Source organism: Chiloscyllium punctatum, chromosome 2 (genome assembly GCF_047496795.1).
Source record: "Chiloscyllium punctatum isolate Juve2018m chromosome 2, sChiPun1.3, whole genome shotgun sequence".
Classification (NCBI taxonomy): Eukaryota; Metazoa; Chordata; class Chondrichthyes; order Orectolobiformes; family Hemiscylliidae; genus Chiloscyllium; species Chiloscyllium punctatum.
In genome coordinates, this window is record NC_092740.1 from 81,233,034 (window position 1) to 81,259,994 (window position 26,961).

At 40.4% G+C, this 26,961-nt stretch overlaps 1 long non-coding RNA gene across 1 annotated transcript in view; it reads right to left on the reverse strand.

The window, feature by feature from the left end:
- Window positions 1-4,504: 4,504 nt before the first annotated feature.
- LOC140486037 (uncharacterized) overlaps window positions 4,505-26,961 on the reverse strand; it is a 49,776-nt gene continuing 27,319 nt past the window's right edge. The window contains exons 3-6 of the long non-coding RNA XR_011962511.1: window positions 25,162-25,265; window positions 14,536-14,672; window positions 5,216-5,288; window positions 4,505-5,067 (exon numbers count right to left, since the gene is read on the reverse strand). This is a non-coding gene — a long non-coding RNA (uncharacterized lncRNA). The remainder of the gene's footprint in view (window positions 5,068-5,215; window positions 5,289-14,535; window positions 14,673-25,161; window positions 25,266-26,961) is intronic.

Sequence of the window (26,961 nt, forward strand, 5' to 3'; positions counted from 1 at the left end):
AGTGCCTTTTGTGGTTGATGCTGAGTAAGATAACACATCAATCTGTTTGCCTTTTTAGTTATAGTGAATCAGCAAGACTGTCATATTGCTTCTATTTGCAGCGTTCTGTGTACATTTTTACAGACAGAAAAGCATTCTTTAGAAAGCATATAACATTGTAAATACACATCATGATATCTACTTAATGATGCTCCTCATAGCAGAAACAATTTCTACACGTCTACTCTGTCAAAGACCTCTTGAATTTCAACACCTCAATTAAATCTACCTTGAATCTTTTCTGTTCTCAGGGAATGATTCCACCTTATCTAATCTTTCCATATATCCAAAAGATCCAAATGCTTGTTACCATTTTGTTATGTTTCTCCTGGACCTGACATCCTTCCTGAAGCACAGTGCTTAGAATTACAGTCGAGAGTTTGGTGCTGGAAAAGCACAGCAAGTCAGGCAGCATCCTCAGAGCAGGAGAATTGATGTTTTGGGCATAAGCCTTTTATCAGGAAGAGCTTACATTCCTGATGAAGGGCTTATGCCCGAAACGTCGATTCTCCTGCTCCTCAGATGCTGCCTGACTTGATGTGCTTTTCCAATTTCGACTACACTTTTGACTCTGATCTCCAGCATCGACAGTCCTCACTTTCTTCTGCTTAGAATTAAACCCAATACTCCATACCAATAATTTTAAAGTCATGGATCCAATGTAATTTATTTAACTACCATACCAATTTGTCCAAGTACCTTCAAATTTTTGTATATGTGAACTGCCAGATTTCTCTGTTGCTCCACCAATTTTAATTTTGTAATATTTAATTGCTTTTCCTCATTGGTCATTCCAAAATGCATTACTTCACATTTCTTGACATAAACTTCATTTCCAATCTGTCTGTCCATTTCAGCAGTCAGTTCATGTCATCCAGAAGATAGAATATAGAACAGTACAGCACAGTACAGGTCCTTCGACCCTTGATGTCGTGCCGACCTTTTATCCGACTCTAAGATCAAAATAACTTACATACTCTTCATTTTACTACCATCCATTTGCCTATTCAAGAGTTGCTTAATGCATCTAATGTATCTGGCTCTCCTACCACCGCTGGCAGTGCATTCCACCCACCCACCACTCTCTGTGTAAAGAAGTGAGTTCATTTCTGGTAATTCCCAAGCTTTTTGTCATTTGTAAACTTTTTTATTTGTCTCCTACAACCAAATCCCAGTAATTAATGTATATCAGCACTATCACTCCAACACTGAACTCTGGGGACACCACTGTATACTTCCCACTAGTTCATCATTCCAGTGTGAGGGACTGAAAAAAACATAATTTTTCTCTATCTTTCTGTGAACAAAATTCAAAACAGAATCAAAATCCTTATTAACATTCTAATGACATTAGGCTATTGAACTCTTCATGAATATATGTATCAGCTGTCAAATTCTGAGACCACAAGGTAAAATGTCACAAAAATTCTATGATTTGAATACTTAATCATTCTACAAGAAGGATATTGCCCTTCAAACATAATTCTTTGAATATGATGCATTGTAAGACATCCTAAGAATACAGTATTCTTCGATGTAAGTAAATGCTCTTTGTTATCTGTAATACTAAACACAGTTAAATAATGGGGGTTCCTTGTGTTAAAACCTGTTAAAATTATTTTTTGAAAGGAAACAGATCTGAAACCATCAACAACATAAATAATTGAAGGGGAAAATATTATAAAAGGGAAAAGGCAGGGAAGTGTGACTAATAGGACAGCTCTTTCATAGCACTGGCAATAGGCAAACATGAAATTATGGATTGAAAGCGTCTTTAGCTTCACAGGGACTTCACAGGGGCTTGAGGAAAGTTAATGGAGAACTTAACACAATATTTCTGGGAGGTTGCTCAATGCTTCATCAAAGAATTGGAATTTTTCCTCAGTCCAACTGACGAACACAGAGGTGGAGATTGGAAAACATTTTAGGAGAAAATTCCAAAGAGTAGGACCTGTGTCCCTGGAGAAAAGATGTCCAATGGTGGGACAAAAGGAAATATCATGTACAAGAAGCTCAAATCTGAGAAAGGGGAATTCAGGTGCACTGGACGGCAGTGTTAGGGGAAATAATAGGCTTAAAGACAAGAAAAAGAATTAACATTTTATATATGGTAAAGTCCTGGAGAGTGTTGCTGAACAAAGAGACCTTAAAGTGCAGGCTCATACTTCCTTGAAAGTGGAGTCTCAGGTAGATAGGATAGCGAAGAAGGTGTTTGGTATGCTTTCCTTTATTTGTCAGAGCATTGAGTATAGGAGTTGGGAGGTCATGGTGCAACTGTACAAAACATTGGTTAGGCCATTTTTGAACTATCATTGTGTGCGATTCTGGTCTCCCTCCTATAAGAAGGATGTTGTGAACATTGAAAGGGTTCAGAAAAGATTTACAAGGATGTTGCCAGGGCTGGAGGGTTTGAACTATAGTGGGAGGTTGGGGCTGTTTTCTCTGGAGCGGTGGAGGCTGAGGGTGACCTTATTGAGGTTTATAAAATCATGAGGGACATGGATAGGGTAAATAAACAAGGCCTTTTATCTGGGGTGGGGGAGTCCAGAACTAGAGGCCATAGGTTTGGGGTGAGAGGGGAAAGATTTAAAAAAGGGACCTAAGGGGCAACTTTATCACACAGAGGGTGGTGCATGCATGGAACTGGCTGCCTGAGGAAGTGGTGGAGGCTGGTACAATTGCAACATTTAAAATGCATGTGTATGGGTATATGAATAGGAAGGGTTGAGAGGGATATGGGCCAAGTGCTTGCAAATGGTACTAGATTAATTTAGGATATCTAGTCGGCATATACAAGTTGGACCGAAGGTTCTGTTTCTATGCTGTACATCTCTATAACTTTATAACTCTATGAAGTTTAATACACAGGAAAGCTGGGAGATGAAGGATGATAGGTGATAGGAACATTGATGTAGAATTGGAAACAATCTAGAGTAATAAGGTAATAAAACAAGTTTATGAAAGAGCATATACTCTTTGTCTCAATATATTAACATATTATTAGATTATACCACGGTGAGGTTGTCTATCTAATATTTGGCTATTTTCAGTGACAATTGATGGAAATCCAATTTTCTACTTCACATAAGAACAGGATACAGCTGAGTTACACAATCATTTTCCACTCATATTCCCTTCCAACACATAGTTATGGACTTTAATTACCCATGTTCACCACCAGGAGGAAAGACACAGGTGATGGATAAAAATCCTGAAATTTGATCTTCCCACCTCCAAACTGCCACACTTGTAACTGCCAGAATATTAACATAGGTGAGGCAGACTCTGAACACTGTTCCTGTTAAATGTAGTCAGGAAGCAGTTTAAAATGCAGAACTCATGACCAAATGATGCAATTCAAGGTAGAGGGAGTTCAGCACTGTCTGTTGTTTGACAGAAGTAACATGGATGGAGAAGCCAAGTGACCAAAAGAAGGGAAGTTAACTATTTAAAAGTTCCTTTGCTTTGAGCTCACTGTGAACAAGGAGGTGCAGGAATACTCAAACTTCAGAAAATCACAGACCTGGGATCTACCACAAATGCAAAAGGCCACTCACATGACCAGCCCCAGCCCTCCTGGTTATGCAAATGTAAATCCCTGGCCCCTGTTCATCCTTAACAAGATTTTTGCACTATTATTTGTGGGTATCACTGACTTGACCAACATTTAGCACGCTTGCCTCCATTGTGCAGACCACTGAATGCAGGAGTTGAGATGTCACATTGAGGTTGTATAGGATGATGGCGAGGCCATCTCTGGAGGATTGCGTACATTTCTGGTCGCCCTGCTTTAGGAAGGATATTATTAAATTGGAGAGGGTTCAGAAAAGATTTACTGGGATGTTGCCAGGTGTGGAGGGTTTGGCTAGGTTGGGACTATTTTCACTGGAGCTTAGAAGGTTGAAGGGTGACTTTATAGAGGTTTGTAAAATCATGAGAAGCATAGATAAGGTGAATAGTAAAGGTCTTTTCCCTAGGGTGGTGGAGTTCAAAATTAAGGGGCATACTTTTTATGGTGAGAGGAAAAAGATTTAAAAGGGCAACATTTTCACACAGAGGGTGGTTCAGTCTTTGCATCTCCAAATACGTATAAATCTTATCCCTTTGAATCCCTTCCAACAACTTACCCACTCCTGACATTAGCTTCAATGTGTTAACATTAAAGGGAAACAAAATTTGTCACTCATCTGCCCATTTTTCCCTCTTCCACATTATCCATTCTGATAATTGAGTGTTGGGAGTATTCTCAGTATTTATTCATTCCTAGCTTCTGTTGAACCCTTGGGAGCTTTCTGTGAGTTGCAGTCAAATGCTTTCTGGTTATTACAGTCATTAAGTCTTCTCAGCAATCCTTCCCAGCAATCAGCTGAAACCCCAAGTCTTTCAGGGAGGTCGAGGTCTGGAAATAAAATTATTAATGAATGTATTCAAAGGAACAAAAAGCAACTTCATAAGTCACTTTAAATATGTTTTCATTAATTCTTTATTGTGTTACAAATTTCAACTTTAACTAAGTTGCTAAGAAAACAAGGATGGCATTCAAAAGGAATCTTGACTAAGTTGAACTCAAGAAGTCTCCTTTTTTACCTTCTGGAATTTATGTTGTGTAACCAGAAACAAAAAGCATTAAAAATTGCAATAATATGAAGTCTGTTTGGCCTGTGGTCACATATTTCATCAGCTAGATAACACTTAGTTAAAAAAAAATCAATACTCAATCTACACAGATCTTACTGAATATGTTCAATTCATGTATATAACTGCCAATAGATTCAGACGTACCTTTATTCCAATTTGAATAATGCTCTATTCAATTTACTGTCAGTTGAAGTTGGAAAGCTAAAGTTTAATTCAAACAGTCATCTATTATGATTTCCACCTTACTCTGTATTTGGGTTAATCATTCTCATAATATCACTGTCAGCAGTTACACAACTTTGGCCTCTGACCAGGTTTCTGAATTCTTCACAGTTGAACCATCAAGATCCAACAGCCAACAACAACCAAGTTCCATCCAGTTTCTTCAATCTGTGGAAAGAAAAACAAATTATACTGGTTAATGCCTCATTTGAATAAAAAATACTTTTAAATTAGGAATCATAAGTATTTACTTCATATACTAATGGGGAAAATTAATTGAATAAGCAGTCAAAAGTTGTGTTACTATTTCGCTCACCCTTCATAGAAACTTGGGGTCCTCATCATCACAGCATCTCAATGATCCATGATAATCCCAGGGTTTTGGATCACTGTTTTAAACAGAAAAAAATTCCAGTTATTAAACACTCTCTGAGAAAGGTGTCTACCCTGATACTGGCCCTTAATTTGTTGTACTATTTTCTGCACTTGATCCCTTATTCTGCAATTGTGGTCTAACTTGAAATAGTCTTGAAGCTTAGCACTTTCCATTCTGCTAAATGGGATTTCTAACTGGGGTCAAACAATGGTGTATCCCTGGCCAGGAAGGTAGTGGTTGGTTATAATTTTGTGAGGTGTTACAATCAGGTAAGGAGGAGTAAAATGGCTCCCCTTTTGTCTTCTGATCATTTGACAGCAATAAAACTTCTTTGTGAAAAATACACTCGCCAGTTCATTGAATGCTTAACTGTAAAAGTTCAGTGACTCTAAAAGGCATGCAGACAGGTTTTCTCTATGTTTTTTTAAAAGTCTCACATGCGGAGTTTATAATCTTATTTTTAATTCCTGTAATCAAAATGTTGGTATATGAAAGGTGTATTCTTTGTTACTTTCAGAGTGAGAATCTGCATTAGTTTTCTGAGTTTTATAAAGAGTTAATTATTAACACACAATTGTCCCAGGTTTTTGAAAGTACAATGTCTCATTCACTTATCTTACAGAAAGATTAGGTGTAAATGTAGATAAAACAATATAGTTCCAACTTATATCAGTCTCTTTTCATGGCAGGCCATAGATGAAAGTGATGCTTTAAGAATTGAAGTGAAAGGCTTGGCCAAAGTGTAGAATTCTCAGTAATCTATGAGTTTTCTTGTAGCCAAATTTCCAGGAGTTTGGTTCTCAGATGAACAGGTTCACGGAGTTCCTCTGCGACTCTAGCAATGCGGCTGACTCTGACCTTGACTGCTTAGATGACTTGAAGCTGTTTCAACAGCTTTTGTGGAAATCCTTGTGCAAACAGATTTTGCTGTTTTGAAAGGAAACAGACAGTTTGGCTGACTCATCTTTTACAAATCCAAAGGTCTTTTCTGAGTAAGTTGGGTGATTAGGTCAATTACACATCCTGTATTATGAATTTCACACCTTCAGTGTTTCAGGCAGCCAGTGTCTTTGTATTTGATAGAACCACTCAATTTGATAATACCCTTTTGAATTTTGGGAAATGCTATTAATACATCATCAATGGGGTGTTCTTTTTGTTCTTTCTCGACACAGGTCAGTAATTTCGAACCACAAAGCAAGTCAAGTGACCCTCAGGTGACCATCTTCTGTTCCCTTATATTCAGTTTTGAAAATATATAAAATATGGACTGAAAGCTCAGAACATATTTGAACCTGACAAAGGCAAGTAATATTTGTTGTATTTAACACCCTATCTAAATAAAAATCTTAAAAATGGAGAAAGTGAGGACTGCAGATGCTGGAGATCAGAGTCGAGAGTGTAGAGCTTGAAAAGCACAGCTTATGCCCGAAGGGCTTATGCCCGAATCGTCAATTCTCCTGCTGCTCAGATGCTGCCTGACCTGCAGTGCTTTTCCAGCACCACATTCTCATATGCACAGGCATTCAATGATTCCCACACATGCACATGCCACATGCATGTAAATTATAAATTGGTAGGATAGATTAAGTAGTCAGTTATACTCAGGTGTGGTAGATTGATGTCTTGGACAGTTTTAGACTGGCCTCTTTCTAGATTCTGCACTGATGACTTTTTTTCTCCTGGAGTCAACAGCTGCTAAATTTTGAACACTGCCTGTAGCACGTGGATAGTCAAATAACAGGTAGGGCTCAGGTTTGCAGGCTGAATGGAGAGACAGTAAAATAGTGCAAGTCCAATTGGAGACCTTCTTACTTGTCATCTCTTCTTCTAGCCTGGGAATAAGCAGTGTCCTAAAACAAAAAGATAGCTACTTGGTTCATCAAATGATTCCCCCTCACCAGCTGATCAGTTAGCCAAATATGATAATATCAAATAGATTCCAGGTCCATGATTTAGACATGATTACATAATGACTGGAAGAATTCCTTTCTCAGCCAATTGCTATTGTCCAAAAGTGATTACATCTATTGGCTTGTTCCACACCCAGTTGAACACATATATTGTCTCGATGCTTGTGAATGGGTCAGGCAATGAACGATTCCTCTGACATGATTATCTCTGATAGGTTCTTTTAGACAACTTTTGGAATGACTTTGGAATTTATAGGGTACAGTCATGTAATTAATTGACCATTTTAGAAGCTAATGATTTAAGTCACAGGAATATACTTGTTTATTCTTTTAAAACTCAACCAAGGCCTTTAGCTCAATAAATAAATAAGATTATTTTTATTCCTAAATATATGATTGAGGTAACCCATTATTGTTAGGTTCTGATCTTTGCTCCATGCCATCCTTTTGAAATCTGTGGTCAACTTTGGAGCACATGTGGAGATGCTTTCAGTCTATTCCACTAAACTTTCTAGGTGACCATCTAACAATTCTAGGAGAAAGTGAGGACCGCAGATGCTGGAGATCAGAGCTGAAGAGTGTGGTGCTAGAAAAGGTCAGGTATCATCCGAGGAGCAGGAGAATCGATGTTTTGAGCATAAGCTTTTCATCAGGAATGAGGGGGCTGAGAGATAAATGGGACGACTGTGGGCTGGGGTGAAGGTAGCTAAGAATGTGATAGGTAGATGAAATTAGGGATGAAGGTGATAGGTCAGGGAGGTGGGTGGAGCAAATAGGTGGGAAGGAAGATGGACAGGTAGGCCAGGTCAAGAGACCAGTGTCGGCTTGGAAGGCTGGATTTGGGATAAGGTGGGGGAGGGGAAATGAGGAAACCGTTGAAATCCACATTGATTCTGTGGGGTTGGTGGGTTCAACTTATGCTTGCTGCGCTTATGTACACGTTCGATTCTACACTAAACTAATACTGCTGTAACAGTGAAGAGAAGAACAGTATTCTCAGTAGCAATGGTTATTATTTAAGAGATGTCTTGCAACCACTGCAAACATTTGTCAAAACATACATCTTTAACTGAGTTCAGGCCTCAGGCAAGGCAGGCAGCTTTAATGCGTCATGATCCAGAATAGTTCATTGTGACTCTATCAAGAAATTTAGGAGATGGTCAGTGGCAAGTGAAAAAGCCCAAACTACTTAAGGTATGTGGAATCGTTATGCTAATATTTTGTATACCTTGCAAAAGTCGACTCTCTCCTTTCAAGGCTGAAGAGTTCACATTTTTACGATTTTTCAGTGTGACTTGGTTCTCTCTACACCTTGTTTACTTTCTTTTAGTTTGATCAACTGAATGATATATTCAAGGTGTGACTGGACCAACAAGCTATACACGTTCAACATGCCACCTTCAAATTTGATTGGCAATTTGCTTCCCTTTCTTGGCAGCTGCAACTCGTTTGATTACTTTGATTATATCAGAAGATTTTATTTTGTCAAAATGTTCATATTTTAAAGTACAGTAACCTACTTGGAATAAAGCAGGAAATTGGATTTAATGTTATTGCTGAATCATACCTGTTCTTGAAAATTCTTTACTTTACTTTACTTTATCCTCTGACATATACTATATTACTAATTACTATATCCCTTGGCTGCAATTCTTCTGTATTGATTTAACACAGTTTTATGCTCATTCCTTTAAATAATTTATTAAACCTAAAATATATCCTGATTTATCACTGTACTTTTAAAAGAAAGCAAAGGCATCTTTTTATCTCTAGTTCTGTGTAGATTGTTGTTTTTTTTATTTTCTGTACACTTTATTAGCTTGCATTAAGTGTGCCGGGATGCTAAGATTACCACTAAAGATTCTGGATATTTATTAATTGAGGAGACAAAACTTTGTGTCACACTCTTCCATTCTCCAAAGGCAACAGTTGTGTTGGAATATTTCATATGGTAAGGACATTTGGACAGACATTAGGACCATGAATTGCACAACTGACTCAAAATCTGAGAAGATGGAGTAACTAAAGGAATATCGAGTACCCTGCTGTGTGAGGGAAGAAGAGACATTCACGGTCATTAGTGGACTAGACAGTGAGTTCTATAGTCAAGGCCATTTCTTAATCATTGGGATTTAGTTTATCTTAGCTCGCTGAGGAAACATGCATTTGTGCACTGCACAGAATTCAATCACCAGATATAAATCAAAGCACAGATGGTGCCGACCTGTAAAAGTAAATAACACTTTGAATATCTCATTAAATACACAAAGAATCAAATTGTTACAACTGCTTGGATTGAAATGCAATCATGTACCAATATCCTTGCTAATCTGATATAGTCATGTGACCTCCGCCATGAGGCCCACACAATGTACACAGGCAGCTTAAGTTTGATTCAATAAAAACCTTGGGTTAAATCTTATTGTAATTTTGAAAAGTGTATTTTTTTGTCCAGTTTCTTGGAAAGCTCAAACTCACTTCAACAACTATATACCACACCACTTTGAAATCTGTCTTGTCTGGTGCAAGCCCAATTTTACCACTCCCTGCAGCCAGGCTACTGAGCATTTCAGGGTGTCTCGTGCCAATGCCTTCTTTAAAATGCAGTTGTGTACCTATTCAAGTGGTGGCAGTCCATCACTGCCCTGCATTTTTACAAAGACTCACCCCAAGCATGCCAAAGAGAGAAAATGTGTACTCCATTTTTTGGACAGCTTGGTACCGAGGAGGGTTAACCCCTTCCCTGTCTATCTGATCTTCAGTATAGATAAGTAGCTATGTAATGGTGTTGGCTTTTATGGTCTCACATCACTCTAACTCACTCTGACTTCAATGCTTGGCATTCTCAGTAGCTAGTCTCTATCTGGTGGGTGATGTAACAGGAGAGTGCATTTTAATGAGGAAAGATTATGATAATGAGGATGCTAATGAGCAAGAATCCCCCTGAAATAGGGTGGGGATGTCAACTGTTGCCAAGTCTCCCCATCAGATGCTTCATCCCTGACAATAACTGCATTGAGCATAGATGTTGGGGCTGCACAGGACATTCGTGAGGCCACTTTTAGAATACTGAATTCATTTCTGTTCTTCATGCTAAAGCAAAGTTATTGGTAAACATGAAAGGGCTCGGGAAAGATTTACAAGGGTGTTGCTGGTGTTGGAGGGTTTGAGCTATAAGGAGAGACTAAATAAGCTGGGGCATTTTTTCCCTTAAACATCGAATGCTGAGGGGCGATCTCATAAAGGTTTATAAATCACGAGGGGCACGGATAAGGTGAATAGCCAAGGTCTTTTTCTTAGGGCAGGGAAGTCCAAAACTAGAGATTTAAAGTGAATGGGGAAAGATTTAAAAGGGACCTGAAGGGCAACTTCTTCACGCAGAGGATGGTGCACATGTGGAACAAACTGCCAGAGGAAGTGGTGGAGACTGGTGCAATTACGACATTTAACAGGCATCTTGATGAGTATATGAATAGGACGGGTTTAGTGGGATTTGGGCCAATGCTGGCAAATGGGACTAAATCAGCTTATGATATCTGGTCAGCATGGATGAGTTGGACTGAAAGGCCTGTTTCCATACTGCATAACACTAAGAATATGATAATGACTAACTGATATCCCCAATCTCAATGGAAGCTCACAAGCAATCATGACAGGAATTACTTTTCTGAAATGTGAGTAGCGACTGCCCAGTCTACTGCTTGCTGAATGCCAGCAATGGCAGGATAAAGCCCATAACTGTGCATCATTTCCCAAATTAAGAATCTCAATTGGCATCAGGTCAGGAAGACCAACAATTAACATTTCTGCACTGGATTTGATCAGGTCAGAGGTGAAAAGGCTGCAATGACCAGCTACCATACCCTCCAGCCCAATTTAATTCCCTTCAAACTGCCTCAATGGAAGGTATTAAAATTCTATGCCTGATGTCCTCAGTACTTCCAGCACTTTTGGTTTTAATTTCAAAATTAAGCAACAATTGTACCATGCCACTGAATTGATTCCATCTAATTCTGGCTAAGTGTTTCAGACTTTATTCTTAAATTTTTATTAATGGGAATTTTTGCATTGTCATTTCACTTTTTTTTTATAATGCATCAGTAAAATTTGCAGCTGTGATCCCAAGAAAGTCAAATTTGGCTTTTTGAGATATTGTTCAGAAATACCTATTTCCAATTATTCAGGATCTGATGCCTCCAATGTTTTCTCAAAAGAAACAAAAGCAGCTTTCTGGCCTTCCGAGGCATGGGAATCTTTATATTTACATGATTCCAATTTTGATGTTTTTCAATTATGTTATACCGATGGGTCAGAATTCTGAAGCAATGTGGATATTTTTAACTTGTGACTTCAAATGTGTAGTTTTGAAAGGGGGATGGTAAAACTGAAAATGTCTGTGAATGTAAATTAGTGTCTAAAGAGAGAGAGACAGAGAGAGAGAAAATGAGAGAGAAGAAGAGTGAGAGACTCGCAGAATGTCACTCCTACAGATGCCAAGGGATCAGATGGGCAAATGGGCCAAGGAGTGGCAGATGGAGTTTAATTTAGATAAATGCAAGGTGCTGCATTTTGGAAAAGGCAACTCAGATGGTAAGGTCCTGGTGAGTGTTGTTGAACAAAGAGATCTTGGAGTGCAGGTTCATAGTTCCTTTAAAGTAGAGTTGCAAGTATACAAAATAGTGTCTACCCCTTTCAAAAATACTAAAGAACAGGAATTGAAAACAAATTTAATCCTGGTTCATGTGTTGTGATAGTGGAAGATATGCTAGTGAGTTGAGGTGCTTATATGTACATAAGTGGACTGAGCATGCATGTGTATTTGCCTGGGTTCAAGGTAGCATGCTATGGAGATCACAGTTGAATAAACACGTATTACCCCTGAATTGCATGTGAAGGATTTTTTTTCTCTCTGAGTGCTAGAAGGAAGCTAAAAGGAAGATTGTCTCTCACTGTAAGTGCTGACCACAAGTTGCTGAGATCCTGGTTGAGTATGAATGAACTATCTCCTCTTAAAACCAAAATTAAAGTCAAATCTGCAAGATTGTTTGCTTGTGTTTCAATGAGAAACCACATCAATAAAGCCCCCAAAACAAATGTGTGTCTCACTTAGGTTGTTGTGTTTATTTTTCCCCATCAAGTTCACAGTCTAAGAGATAACTCCCTGAAAGTTATAGCCCAGCATTTCTTCCTTTGAATTCCATCCTTTTAAGCCTTCCTTGAAACATCATCAAACGTGACATTCCAGGGTCTCTGACTCTGACTCTCTCTCTGTCTCTCTCTCTCTCTCTCTCTCTCTCTGTCTGTTTGTCTCTCTCTCTCTCTCCTGAAATCATCCATTGTTAGACACTTGAAGTATATGGCAGCTATCAATGCATAACTGACAACTAAAATGCATCAAATTTACAGACATCCCCACAATAACACATAAGATGGAGTAAATACAATGGAAGTAACAAGAAACTATTGTAGAAATATCTGAAGCAGAGAACTTATCTCCACTTAGAGTCATTGAGTTATAGAGATGTACAGCATGGAAACAGAACCTTCAGTCCAACTCATCCATGCTGACCAGATATCCCAACCTAATCCAGTCCCATTTGCCAACATTTGGCCAATATCTCTCTGAATTCTTTCTATTCATATACCCATCCAAATGCCTTTTAAATGTTGTAATTGTACCAGCCTCCATCACTTCCTCTGGCAGCTCATTTCATGCACACACCACTCTCTGCATGAAAACGTTGCCCCTTAGGTCTCTTTTATATCTTTTCCCCTCTCACGCCCTATAGTTCCGGATTCCCTCACCCCATGGAAAAGACTTTGCCTATTTATCCTATCCATGCCCCTAATGATTTTATAAACCTCTATAAGGTTACCCCTCAGCCTCCCAAGCCTTAGGGAAAAGCCTATCCAACCCTGGCAACATCCTTGTAAATCTTTTCTGAACCCTTTCAACTTTCACAACATCCTTCCTGTAGGAGGGAGACCAGAATTGCACACAATATTCCAACAGTGGCCTAACCATGGTCCTGTACAGCTGCATCATGACCTCCCAACTCTTATACTTGATGCTCGGACCAATAAAGGAAAGCATATCAGTGCCTTCTTCACTATCCTAACTATCTAAGACTCCACTTTCAAGGAGCAATGAACCAGCACTCCAAGGTCACTTTGTTCAGCAACAATCCGTTAAAGGCAAGGTTTGGTCAAGGATAGTCAGCATGGTTTTCACTGCCGGAGGTCATTTCCAAGGGGTGACCAGGTGACGAGATGAGGGTAGTACAGTTGATATATTTGTATGGATTTTAACAAAGCCCTTGACATGGTCCCATACAGGAGGTTGATAAAAAACACAAAGCATGAGGAACTTGACAATTGTTTTCCAAAATTGGCTTAGAGAGAGGGTAGATTATGTTTGAGCTGTACAAACATTTGGTTGGGGTATCATATGCAGTTCTGCTCAGCACACCATAAGAAGGATGTGATTGCACTGGAACATGTGCAGAGGAGATACACCAGGATCTAGTCTGGGATGGAGAACTTTAGTGAAGAAAAGAAGTCAGACAGGCTTGGGTTGTTTTCTTTTATAGCAAAGAAGTCTGAAGGGGAGCCTCATTGAAGTATATAAGATTATAAGGGACATGAACAGGATGAATAGAAAGCAAGTTAGTTGAAGTGTCAATATTGAGGTGGCAAAATTTTAAAATGAAAGGCAGATGGTTTTGAAGGGATTTGAGGAAAGCCTTTTTCACTCAAAGGGTGGAAGGGATCTGAAATGTATTACCTGGAAGCACAATAAAGGCAGGAAACTTCACAGATTTTAGAAAATATCTCAATGAGCAATTGAAATGTCATAACATTAAAGATTATGGGTCAAGAACTGGAAAGTGGTATTATTGTGAATACGTTGGTATAGACGCGATGGGCCGAAGAGCCTCTTCTGTGTTGCATGAGTCTATGATTTCATGATTTTAGGATAAAGGAAGGCCACAAAAGGAGATTCTGCAATGATGCAACTCCGAAAGATTGAAGAAGGACTGTAACTAATCACTGACACATTTAACGGTGAAGTCCATCCACTCTCAAAACTCCTGCAGACAGAAGCTCTTCGCATACAGGAACATATAAATCATGTAAATGAACTGCTTCTTTTTTATATTTATGTTAGTGTTCATTCAATGCCAATCATTTACTCCTTGTAGAAAGAGGTTGCATTAAAAAAAAAGCACAGAGCTCTGATAGGTGGAGGGACTTGACTAAACCTCTCAGCTCTGCCATCGAGGTCATTGTTTTGGGAAATGCGTGATGGCATGCAAGCCAGAGATTTGTATAATTATAAGTACTTACCTCCTCTGTACAAACATGTTTTGGTCAGCCAGTGATTCCATTGGAAAACAATAACTTCAGAACTTCTCATACTCTGCCATCATTACATCATTGTCAACAAGAACAATGGAAAAGCACAATTTACAGGCATTGGACATCTGAAATCAAAACAGAAGTGGAAGTGCTCATCAGGGTAGGCAACATTGGTGGAAAGAAACAATGTTAAAGGGTGGAATCCTCTGCTCTCAATCATGGCAAGAGAAGGTGTTTAATTAGCGAGAGCAATAGCAATGACATGTCTGATCGTTCCGTCTTCTCGCCTCTGCCAGAATTAAATTCTGGGCACCAAGACCCTGCTTGACCTATCCACTCTGCCATCAATTGATGTCCTTTGGTGGTCCAATAATGAGAACGTGACAGTTTCAGCCCACGGCTGCTGGTATTAACCCAACTGCAGTCAGGCCTGTTTCCATGTGACATGCACGGTTGATAAATTGATGCAGCCAGCTTGTAACCGCCAGTGGTGAATGGGACAGGTCACTTGATCAAAGCCGCTCAGTGCCAGACTGAGGGATTGGATATTATCAAGCCACAGTGCAAGATGCCCTGTGAAATTTATCAGCAAATATCTCCTCTTCTGCCCTGTGCTGAAATCCGTCAAATCCCTCAATGCTGCAATACCACATTTATTATTGCCATTTTCACTGAAAGGCAAGCACATTTATGTATTTACTTTAATTGATGCTTGATCCCACTTGATGCTGAAAGGGATTTTGAAAGCATGGACAAGAGTGTCCTGTTATTGTTAATGCATCAAATTACTACAGAGTAACACACTCTTTGTGATCATTTTTCACATGAAACATTTGGAGAATCATCTGCAGCACAACCTTGAATTTGAGCTGAGGTTCCCCACCAGATGTGTGAAGTTGAAAAATGACCTTTTTTGTGCATAAGTCATCTGTAAGTCGGAAAGGAAATCCCGTCCTCTATTCACTACATTCTTCAGAAAGTTCTGTTATAAACAGATTCAGAGATAATGGATGTGCTGCATATAATTGGCTCAGTGGTTAGCACTGCTGCCTCAAAGTGCCAGGGACTCAGGTTCGATTCCAGCCTTGATGGACTGTCTGTGTGGAGTTTGCACATTCTCCCGTGTCTGCGTGGGTTTCTTTTGGGTGCACCGGTTTCCTCCCACAGTCCAAAGATGTACAGGCCAGGTGAATTAGCCGAGTTAAATTGCCCATAGTGTTAGGTGCATTAGTCAGAGGGAAATAGTTCTGGGTGGGTTGCTGTTCAGAGGGTCGGTGTGGACTTGTTGGGCCAAAGGGCCTGTTTCCACACTGTAGGGAATCTAATCTAATCTAATGTAAGAAAAATGTTTATAATTATGAAAAAATAGGGCAAGGTTGATAGATCCACACTATTTCCAAAGTTGAAAAGTCAGGAACAAGCCATAAGTGCAAGATAAAAAAAGAAATACTCAGAACAAAGGACAGGAAAAGCATGTTCAGACAGAGATTTGGAAAGTTGTGGAATTAATGTTCAGAGGCAGTGGTTGAGGCAGAAACTAAACGGATATTCAAGATTAATTTAGAAGTGTGCATGAAGTAAAATGAGTTGAAGGGATATTGAAAAAAAGAGGTGGGTAAATATGATTACAACTATTGGCTTGTACGGAATGTAAATGGCAACATGGACTGGTTGGACCTATTGGCTAATTTTCATTCTTTCATTTTTCTAAATGTCTGTGTCAATGGATTTTTCAAAATCTTAAATTAATTTTTGTAAATTATGTTAATCTTGATGAGTAATAGTGCCACTTACTCGATATTACAGCTGGTAATATTGTCGTAGCAGTGATCTGCCTAAGGGTAGATCCTCTGCATTTTTTTCCACGCATCACACTCTTGTGACGGTGCCTCAGTGGTTAGCACTGCTGCCTCATAGCACCAAGGATCTAGGTTTGATTCCAGCCCCAGGCAACTGTGTGTGTGGAGTTTGCACATTCTCGTGTGTTTCCTCCCATACGCCAAAGCTTCATTAAGTGAATTGACCATGATACATTGCCCATAGTATTCAGGGATGTGTAGCCTAGATGCATTAGTCAACAAAAATGTAGAGTAATGGGGCAATAGGTCTGTGTGAGATAGTCTTCAGAAGGTTGGTGTGGACTTGTTGGGCCAAATGGTCTGTTCTGCACTGGGGATTCTATGATCTACTTTTCACCCATTGTCTAACATCATCCTCTTTCACCTCTTGATCTATGTCCATCTAATTCCTTCAATCAACTCTTTCAATAAGTTCTTTTGTCTTACCATGGTGATCAATCCAACCTCGTTGCCTATACTTGATGAGAGTTACTAAGGATCTTTCCTTCTTCACTATCTTGTGAACTTCCTCCAATTAACCTGTTCCATCTTTTTCTGAATACACATTTCACAACTTCTTAATATTTGTCCATTTTACTCTAGATCCACATTTCATCTTCGTGTGAGGCACTCCAAACCATAGTATTGGTAGTTCTTTTTATGTTGTGCAATTCTTTGTGTTTGTTGAATACAATTCTTGCCATTGCAATTTTAGTTTCTTACTTATGACAGTAACCATTTTCTGGGAAGATTCTCCCTAAGTACATAATTGTTGTATCTGTTTCTATTGTTGACCATTCATCTTGACCTCTACTTTCCCACCACTATTCCTGACAAACCTCATACATTTTCTCTCCTTATATTATGTACACATATGAAGGGATGGCATGAATGAAGTGGTGAGAGATTCAACAATAAAAATTAATGCAATGTGGTTGTCCATGCATCAGATTGCTCTCAGCTGTCTTAACAGATATAGTAACCAATATTAACATTCCTGTCAAAATCGTGTCTCTTACAAATGGAGACAGTAATTTAATAGGTGCTTTTACTGTCTGCATGATGACACGGCCAACAGTAATTTCTATGTTTTAATGTAATATTTTAGAAAGATATGAAAGAATGTTTTGTGTTAATAAAATAGGCAGTTTAATGCTTGAAACACATTACCAGAGTATATTAAAGTTTATAGGCCATGATTTTATTTTATTTTTTAGTAATGGTATTAAAAATTTGTGCTTCAAGCCATAAAATTACCTTAGCTACGTCACATAAAACAATTCTATTTTATTGCTGCATTTTTGCACTGTTGGTGCAGCTCTCCTGGTGGTACTAAGCCCCATAGACACCAGTTTCCTTTTTGTTAAATAAACACATCGCTGGTTTGAGAGCAATTTTTGTGAATAAACCTGACCAATGCCACTGATTTGAGAATTTTATTCAGTTAAAAAAGGCCTCAAGTATGTTGAGAGGATTCCACCTCAATATTATCACAGTGCACCATATGGGAAAGCTATTGATTAGTAGCACGGTAGGTGCATATTTCACTTCAGCCTCAGAAGGCAGTGATGAAGTTGTGTAAACATAGTGTTTGAATATACAGGTAGCAACTTTGATTTACACTGGTGATTAAAGTCCATTTATGAGCTCTGGTATAAGCAATCCATGCCTGTGTCACTTTAGCACTTATCTAACAAGACAATAAAACACTGAAAAAAGTTTTAGCAGAATGTCTTTTTTCGAAAAAGTGCTGAAGTCAATTGAAATTGGGGAAAAGATTCTGCTGGTTGGAGCCATATCAAGCACAAAGGATGACATTGTGGTTGTTTAAGGACAGTTATCTGGGCCCCAGGACGTCACTACAGGAGTTGCTAGGGGAGTGTCCTAGTCCTTCAACTGCTCTATCAGTGATCTTTGCTCCATTATATAGTGGAGAGAGGACTATACAATGATCCTCAAATAGAGAAGTATTGTGTGCTTACAGTGATATCTGAACAATATTCCAGCTTGTGCTGATCATGACAAAGCAATGATCGTCTCTAACAAAAGAGAATCTAACTACCCTTCCTTAATGTTGAACGCATTGCCATTGCTGAATCACCCACGAAAAAATCCTGAGGGTTTCCATCAATAAGGTACTGAACCGGACCAGCCAGACCGTACATTTTGAGGAGTCTCTTTTTCATATTTACATCATTGCATGAAGTCAGATCACCTCATTCTTTGAAGGAGCTGCTTCTCAGCTTTTGGTCACATTTCAGCCCACGCTCCTGAGTTTGGCCAATTGGTGCAGAGGGAGGCAGGCAAATCAGACATCCTGGTAGGTCTGCCTTGAGGCACGGCCAACATGGCAATTAACAAGTCCAGGCAGTAGCCAACAGTCTGGCCCTTTTCCACAACTTGAAGACAAAAAGCATACTGCACTACAGCACTTTAAAGTTTGAAGAAATTTTAAGACAAGAAGATTAAAACAGCATTGATATAATGCCAGCTAACAATTAAGCCATAGCTTTAAAGCCATAGTATTTATTGATTGTAGAATCAGGAAATCTTTGATGAAAATAGAACAATCAGCATTAAGATGTTGTAGACTCAAAACTACTTTAATTTTCCCAGAGGGCAGTTAAGAATCAGCCACATTGCTGTTGGTCTGGAGTCACATGTAGGCTAAACCAGATCAGGACAGCAGTTTCCTTCCATGAAGGACAGTAGCAAAACTGATAGGTTTTTCCAAAAATCGGCAAGAGTTTCGTGGTCATTTGAATCTCATCTCCAGATTTGTAATTGAATTCAAATCCCAACATCTGCAATTGAAGGATTGAATCTGGATCCCCAGAACAGTATGCAGGTCTCTGTATATGCAGTTCAGCAATAATAACATTAGATTATCACTTCCCAAGTACAACCCACTTGAGATCATGACAAGTCATTGATTGAAGTTGTTCAGACAGTGAATCAACCTTCTGAACAATGTTTTGAATCCCTTTCAGTTTCAATTTCTCATCTTTCAAAGAGCAACTATTATTATCAGTGACAACAGTGTGTTGGTAACTAAGCAGGCTTCCAGTACCACAACTAATTCTGTGAAAGTGTCTGATTCACTCAGAAGTCATCAATCGATGGGGAATGAAGATGTCCAATCTACTCAACAAGTCAAAGTAAAGACCTTGCATACTTTAACCAGATGTATCAGCAAATCAAAAAATAAAGATTTGCTCAAACAAAGTGAAGATGAGCTGAATGTAACACTACGGAAGCCAGACCTACACCTGCAGATTCAAGACATAGTTAGGTAGAAATTCCCTGGTCTGAAAATCCAACATGCTGCAAGGAAGAAAATATGTGTTTCAATACAGCAATCATATTACACGATGAGTATTCATGAGATCAAAAGTCTCCAGAAAAGGATATTGGGCAACTACCTGTGAAGGAAATTCGGGAGATTAAGGGTCTTCCAGATATCCTCTATGAAGGACATCAGAAGATTAAAGATCCTCCTGTGGATAAGTAATCAATAGAAGAATAGAAATAAATGTCAACAAGCCAAAGAACTATCAATCTCCTAAGTCTGAAGGGAACACATTCTGAAGGGAGTGTGAAACTTACAGACCACTTGAATTTGTGAATTCAAAGATGATGTGAGGTACTGTAAGATGTAAAAACAACAATACAACTGATTTATAAATATTAACTATGACGAAGATGTGTAGGATAATATTTCTGAAAGAATTAATATTGAAGCTTAATTCCAGTTTTACCAATCTGATGGTGTCACAGAGTCTCTGGGTGGAGCAGAGATAATTTTATACAATGTCCCGAGGGAGGAAGACTTGTTCTCTCTGGTTCCTGACAGTCTTTGTAATCCTGCCTAACTCGTCCTTGTTGCTCCCATACAACAAATTGTGTCTTGACTATTGCTAAAGAAGAAGCATTTTATTGAAACTTTTTCTTACATTCATCAGGAAAACTCACAAGAATATAAACTTAAGGGGAAACCAACATTTCTACTGTATGAGAGGAGAATGCTGATTTGTTGGCACATTGACTCTGGTTGTAGGTGCAGAATGGAGAATGCACCAATTAATGTTGATTAAGAATTAACATCTAGGTTCTGTTTAAACCAGGCAGGTTGACACTAATTGGTTCGAGCATTGACCTAAGAACTGAACCAGCAAATGTCATTTAAACAAAAAACAAAACAGCAGATGCTGGATGTCTGAAACAAAAACAGAAATTGCTGGAGAAACTCAACAGATCGGGCAGCATCTGTGGAAAGCAGAATTAATATTTCAGATCCAGTGACCCTTCTTCAGAAGAAGGTTCTGAAGAGGTGTGGCCATAGGTACCTGCATGGACCCCAGTTATATCTGTCTCTCTGTCGATAGGTGGAACATTCCTTGTTCCAGACCTATTCCCCCACCCACCACTCTTTCTCCAGTATATTAATGTCGTCATTTGTGCTGCTTCTCTCTCTCATCTTAAAATGGAAATGTTTATCTATTTTGCTTCCAATTTTCACCCCACTCTCATCTTCACTTGGTCCATCTCTGACACGTCCCTTCCCTTTCTCAATATATCTGTTTCCATTTCTGAGGATAGACTGACCATCAATATCCATGACAAACCCACCAACTCCTACAATTACCTTGACCACACATCCTCATACCCAGCTTCCTGTAAACACTCTATTCCATGTAGCCAGATTCACTGTCTCTGCCGCATCTGTGTTGATGATGCCAACTTCGACAAGTGAGCCTCCAAAATGCCCATTTTCTTGATCAACCGAGGATTCCTCTCACCGTAATTGATACGGCCCTCAGCCAGGTCCAACCCATCTCCAACACTTCTGCCCTTGCCCCCCTTTTCTTTCCCATAACAGCGATTATATCCCCTTGTCCTCACCCACCATTCCACCAACATCCATATCCATAAGATTATTAGCTGCCATTTCCATCACCTCCAGAGGATGCCACAAGTAATCCTTTCCAATCCCTTGTCAGCTTCCTGTAAGGATTGTTCACTCCTCCTTCACTCCCAGCAACCCCCACCCCCACCCCCACAGCCTCATGGCACCTTCCCCTATAATCGCAGAAGGTATAATGCTTGCCCATTTACTATCGCCCTCCTCAGTATCCAAAGTCCCAAACATACCTTCCAGGTGAAGTAGCGCTTTACCTGCACTTCTCACAAACTAGCCTACTACATTCGCTGCTAACAATGTGGTCTCCTCTATGGTCTGGCGTGTTGCTATGGTCTGGCGATGGAGGAATCCAAGGAACTGCATGTCCTTGGTGGAGTGGGAGGGGGAGTTGAAGTGTTGAGCCAAGGGGTGGTTGGCACAAGGGATGAACTCAGATACTAGGAACCCTCCGACCACAAGGGATGAACTCAGATAGACCATAGCAACACGACGGTTGGAGGAAGAACGCCTCATCTCCCGCCTAGGAACCCTCCAACCACAAGGGATGAACTCAGATTTCTCCAGTTTCCTCATTTCCCCTCCCCCCACCTTGTCTCAGTCAAATCCCTCGAACTCAGCACTGCCTTCCTAACCTGCAATCTTCTTCCTGACCTCTCCACCTCCACCCCAACTCCGGTCTATCACCCTCACCTTGACCTCCTTCCACCTATCGCATTTCCAATGCCCCTCCCCCAAGTCCCTCCTCCCTACCTTTCATCTTACTTTCCTCATTCCTGAAGAAGGGCTCATGCCCGAAACGTCGATTCTCCTGCTCTTTGGATGCTGCCTGACCTACTGCACTTTTCCAGCAACACGTTTTCAGCTCTGATCTCCAGCATCTGCAGTCCTCACTTTCTCCTCAAAGATTTCATTCCCCCAGACCAATTTTTGGCTGTCCAACTGTTTCTCTCTCTCTTTCTCTCCACCTATTATTTACTCCCCAATCCAACTTCCTCATAAATACCAATCTTTTCCTGGCAACCATCAGTTCTGAAGAAGGGTCACTAGTCTCGAAACATTACATCTGCTTTCTCCACACAGATGCTGACAGACCAGCTGAGTTTCTCCAACAATTTTTATTTTTGTTTTTATTTCTAATTAATGGCATTGCGTCTATCAATTTACATCCCTGTTGCATGCATACACTTCTGATGTGAATCACACTAACACTGTAATCACAAGGAGTTAACACATACTCATCTAACATTTAATGGAAACATCCAACATCAGATGCTTCAATCTGCACCCTATTTCTCGCTGACATGGTTGAACATGGTGAAGCAGCATTCAGGAGACCTCTTTGCACCTTCTCCATCAGTACAACTCAAAGAGGCCATGAGTTGTTTATAGGTTAGATTTTGGTTTATTTCAATTTTGATGTCTCTACACGCCTCAATTTTCTGAAGTCTACTGGCAATGCTATGCCAGGTATAGATATTCATACACTTTTCAAAGCTTCTGCACAAGAGTTGCTCCCACATTTGTGTGCTCCAATAGGATTCCCTCTTGAAATTGCATGTGACTGGGAGAACAAGCAGAGGTCAAATTGGCCAAGTCATGTAGCATGAAGAGGAATGCAGAGAAGCTGAAGAAGGCTGTTAATAGGTGCCCATATCCACCCAGAGTGTTCAGGGAGCAATTTCCCCTCGTGACCATAACTATAAAATGTTTGCACATGGTTTCCTCCATGCTGCAGCTGGAGATATTAGCAACGTCTCACCTTTTGCAACGCAATGTTATACAAGGGAGGTAGATCACTGAGGCTTCCTGCAGAATTAGGAAATCATTTGATTGCATTCCGTCTTGCCAAAGGGAAGCTAGCAGAGCAGGTTTGCAGGATTATAACGCTGTTTTGCTGTATGTCAACTTGGCCAGATAGTTGAACAAAAAAGAATTCCTCTTCCTCATTGTGCAGCTGCAGTGTGACCACAGGCTGTGCATCATGCCTGGTATCCTGGCAGTAGAGATTATGCCTTCACTCTGTGGCAGTCCGTTGTACTCCATCCAATGCAGAGAACCCAGAGTAGCAATTGTGCCAGAAGGGTTGATGGCATAGCAACAAATGGAAAATGAAACAAAAAATGTTGAACAGTAAAGCATTGGCAATCAAAAGCAGACTACATCTTATTGGTAGTACTTGGCTGAGCAAGTTTTAAGATTGTTTGTGATAATGTGCCCGTTATGCAACCTTGTAATCTCAGGGGGAACCCAAGCTGCAGGAAGTTGAGGAATAAGAAGATCAAAAGGCATCTGAGGTGAAGGAAGCAAAATAAACAAAGGGCACTGCAGCCTAGACAGTCTCTTTCTCCTGGGGTGTACGTGAAGAACTAAATAATAAAGGCATCATAATCCCAGAGACCATAGGGCTTTTCACTCATTAGAGAGAGACAAACTGGCAGTAATTTAACCTTAGGATCACCATACTTCATAGAATCCCTACAGTGTGGAAACAGGCCATTCAGCCCTATAAGTCCACACAGACCCCCCCAAACAGTAACCCACCCAGACACCTCCTATTCTACATTTACCCCTGACTAATGCACATAACCTACACATCCCTGAGTACAACAGGCAATGTAGCATGGCCGATTTACCTAACCAGCACATCTTTGGATTGTGGGAGGAAACCTGAGCACCGAGAGGGGTCTCACGCAGGTACAGAGAAGATAAACAAACATCACGGCACGGTGGGCGGCACGGTGGCACAGTGGTTATCACTGTTGCCTCACAGCGCCAGAGATCCGGGTTCAATTCCCGCCTCAGGCGACTAACTATGTGGAGTTTGCACGTTCTCCCCATGTCTGCGTGGGTTTCCTCCGGGTGCTCCGGTTTCCTCCCACAGTCCAAAGATGTGCAGGTCAGGTGAATTGGCCATGCTAAATTGCCCGTAGTGTTAGGTAAGGGGTAAATGTAGGGGTATGGGTGGGTTGCGCTTCGGCGGGGCGGTGTGGACTTGTTGGGCCGAAGGGCCTGTTTCCACACTGTAAGTAATCTAATCACACAGTCACCTGAGGCTGGAATCGAACTGGGTCCCTAACACTGTAAGGTAGCAGTGCTAACCACTGAGCTACCATTTTGCTCAGGTGAGGGGAGAGGTTGAGAAGGAGAATCCTTCATAGTGATCTCAGCCAGTGCCTTACTTCATGTGTAAAGCCAGCAATTCCCCACTCACCGCTTTCTTACCTTTACTCTGTCATGGGCCATCATTTATCCACAATGTCAATACCAAAACAAGCATCAAGGAAATACTCCAATTCCAAACCAGATTGACAAATCATCGCAAGCCGTGTTGCATTTAAATATGAACAAACGACCCTTTCTCTTCGCCTGAGGCCCACTGAAGACGTTACTCAGTAGGGTAATGAAACGTCTGGAAATGAACCCTCCAACTCAGCAAGCAAACCTACATCCAACACCTTTCTCTTAGTGTTTGTCAATCTTGCCATGTTGTAGTGATCCCATGGACTGTTTTCAGTATGGTTGCTGGAAGGATAATGGCTCTTATGGAAGGGGAAGACTGCAGATGACCTTGGAAAATAATCTTGAGCAACAAGCAAAAGTGAGGAATGGGAGGTGGGATCACAGAATAGAGTCACGCCAGAAGAAAGGCGGGCAACAAGGTCAGAGATTGTGGTTTGGTTGTGTGGTTGAGGACAGGTGGCAGTGGAACAGGATAGGCAAGGGCACGTATCGGAGGACTGGAGTGATGAACTGGTTGGACCGAACCCCTGTTAGTAGAATTCCTGGCAACAAGACCCATAGTCATTGATTTCAAGCAAAGCAAGCTGGCTCAAGTCAGTTTTTTTTTTAACTTACCTCCTGTTCCTTGGATCAAACTTTAGCTCACTCACTAGACAGTCACAACCTTGCCACACAGCTGTTGGTCCCACAGCTGGACTTCAGGCCTATGGTTTAAATGGCTACAAATCAAAACAAATAAAGACAACCCATTATTACTGAAGTTGTTCTCAGCCGCATAGGAGATTTGCATTATGTTGCAATCAAGTCAGTTTGTAGAGTTGGCTAGAATGTGATACAGAAGGATGCAATCACTGTAATGATGAGTTACGCCATGAAGGCTTGCCTTGCCCTAGGCTTGGGGAGTGGTGACACTCAAGGTATATGTGACCAATTGTCACTCCGAAATGAAGAAAAATGCCTACGGGCTTTTGTGGGCTAAGACTAATTTCCTTACAATAATTCTCCTAACACATTTTACAGAATAAAAGGAATTCAGCCCATGTTTCTAGTTAGCAACTTATCGCTATGAACTAATTCAAGACAGCATTTAAGTGAATGGCAGGGAGACATCAAACTTAATTTGAATCATTTGGTCTGAACTGAATATTAAAGGCTAAATACTCACACAGAGGAAGCGAAAACGCTGCCTTATCCAGCATTTATTGCCCATCCCTAGTTGCCCCTAAGAATGATGGTAAGCTGCTTTCATGAACTATTGCAGTCCATGGGGTTGACCCACAGAGCTATTAAAGAGGGAGTTCCCAAATTTTGATTCAGTGACAGTAAAGGAATGGTGATGCTGTTCCAATTAAGGTGTGTGCTGTGTGTCTTGGAGGAAAGTTTGTTGGTGTATTTGCTGTCCTTGTTCTTCAAGATGGTCAAGCTCACAAGTTGGAAGACACTGTTTAAGGAGCTTTGATGAGTTGTTACAGTGCATCTTATAGATAGAACACACTGTTGCCACTGTGCAGTGTAAGTGAAAGGACTGAATGCTGAAGTTGATGGATGAGATGCCAATAAGGTAGTTTGCCTTATCCTGAATGGTGTTAAAGTGTTGTTGGGGTTGCACTCATCTGGGTAAATGGGAGGTATTCTATCACTCTCCTGATTTCAACCATTTCCAGATGGTGAAGAGGTTTTGTAGATTCAGGGAATGAGCTATTTACCACAGAATTCCCAGACTCTGGCCCGCCCATGTAGCCACTGTATTTGTATGGCTAATTCAATTCAGTTTCTGTTTAAAGATAATCCCCATGGATGTTGATAGTTGGTGATTCAGGGATGGTAAAGTCATTGAATATCAAGGGTTATTTGGTGGTTCTCTCTTGCTGAAGATGGTCATTGCCAAGCACTTGTGTAGTATGGTTATTAACTGCCACTTGTCAGCCCAAGCCTGAATATGGTTCAGTTCATGTTGCATGTGAACATGAACTGTTTCAATATCTGAGGAGTCGCAAATGGTGCTGAACATTGTGCAATTACCAGCAAACATCCTCAAATCTGACCTTGTGATGGAGGGGAGGTCATTGCTGAAGATTGGTTGGTTGGGCCTTGAACACTACCCTGAAGAACTCCTGCAGAGGTGTGTGTGGCAGAGGTGATTGAGTTCTAACAGCTACAATCATCTTCTTTTGTGCTAGATATGACTCCAAAGAGTGGAGAGTTTTCCACTGATTCTCAATCACTCCAGATTTCTTCAGGTTCTTTACTGCTGTACTTGGTCAAATGCTAGCTTAATGTCAAGGTCAATCACTGTCAATTCCCCACTTCATTTCAGCTCTCAGTCCATGGTTAGAGTAAGGCTACGATGAGAATGGAGAATAAGGGATACTGGATTAGTGGTGCTGGAAGAGCACAGCAGTTCAGGCAGTATCC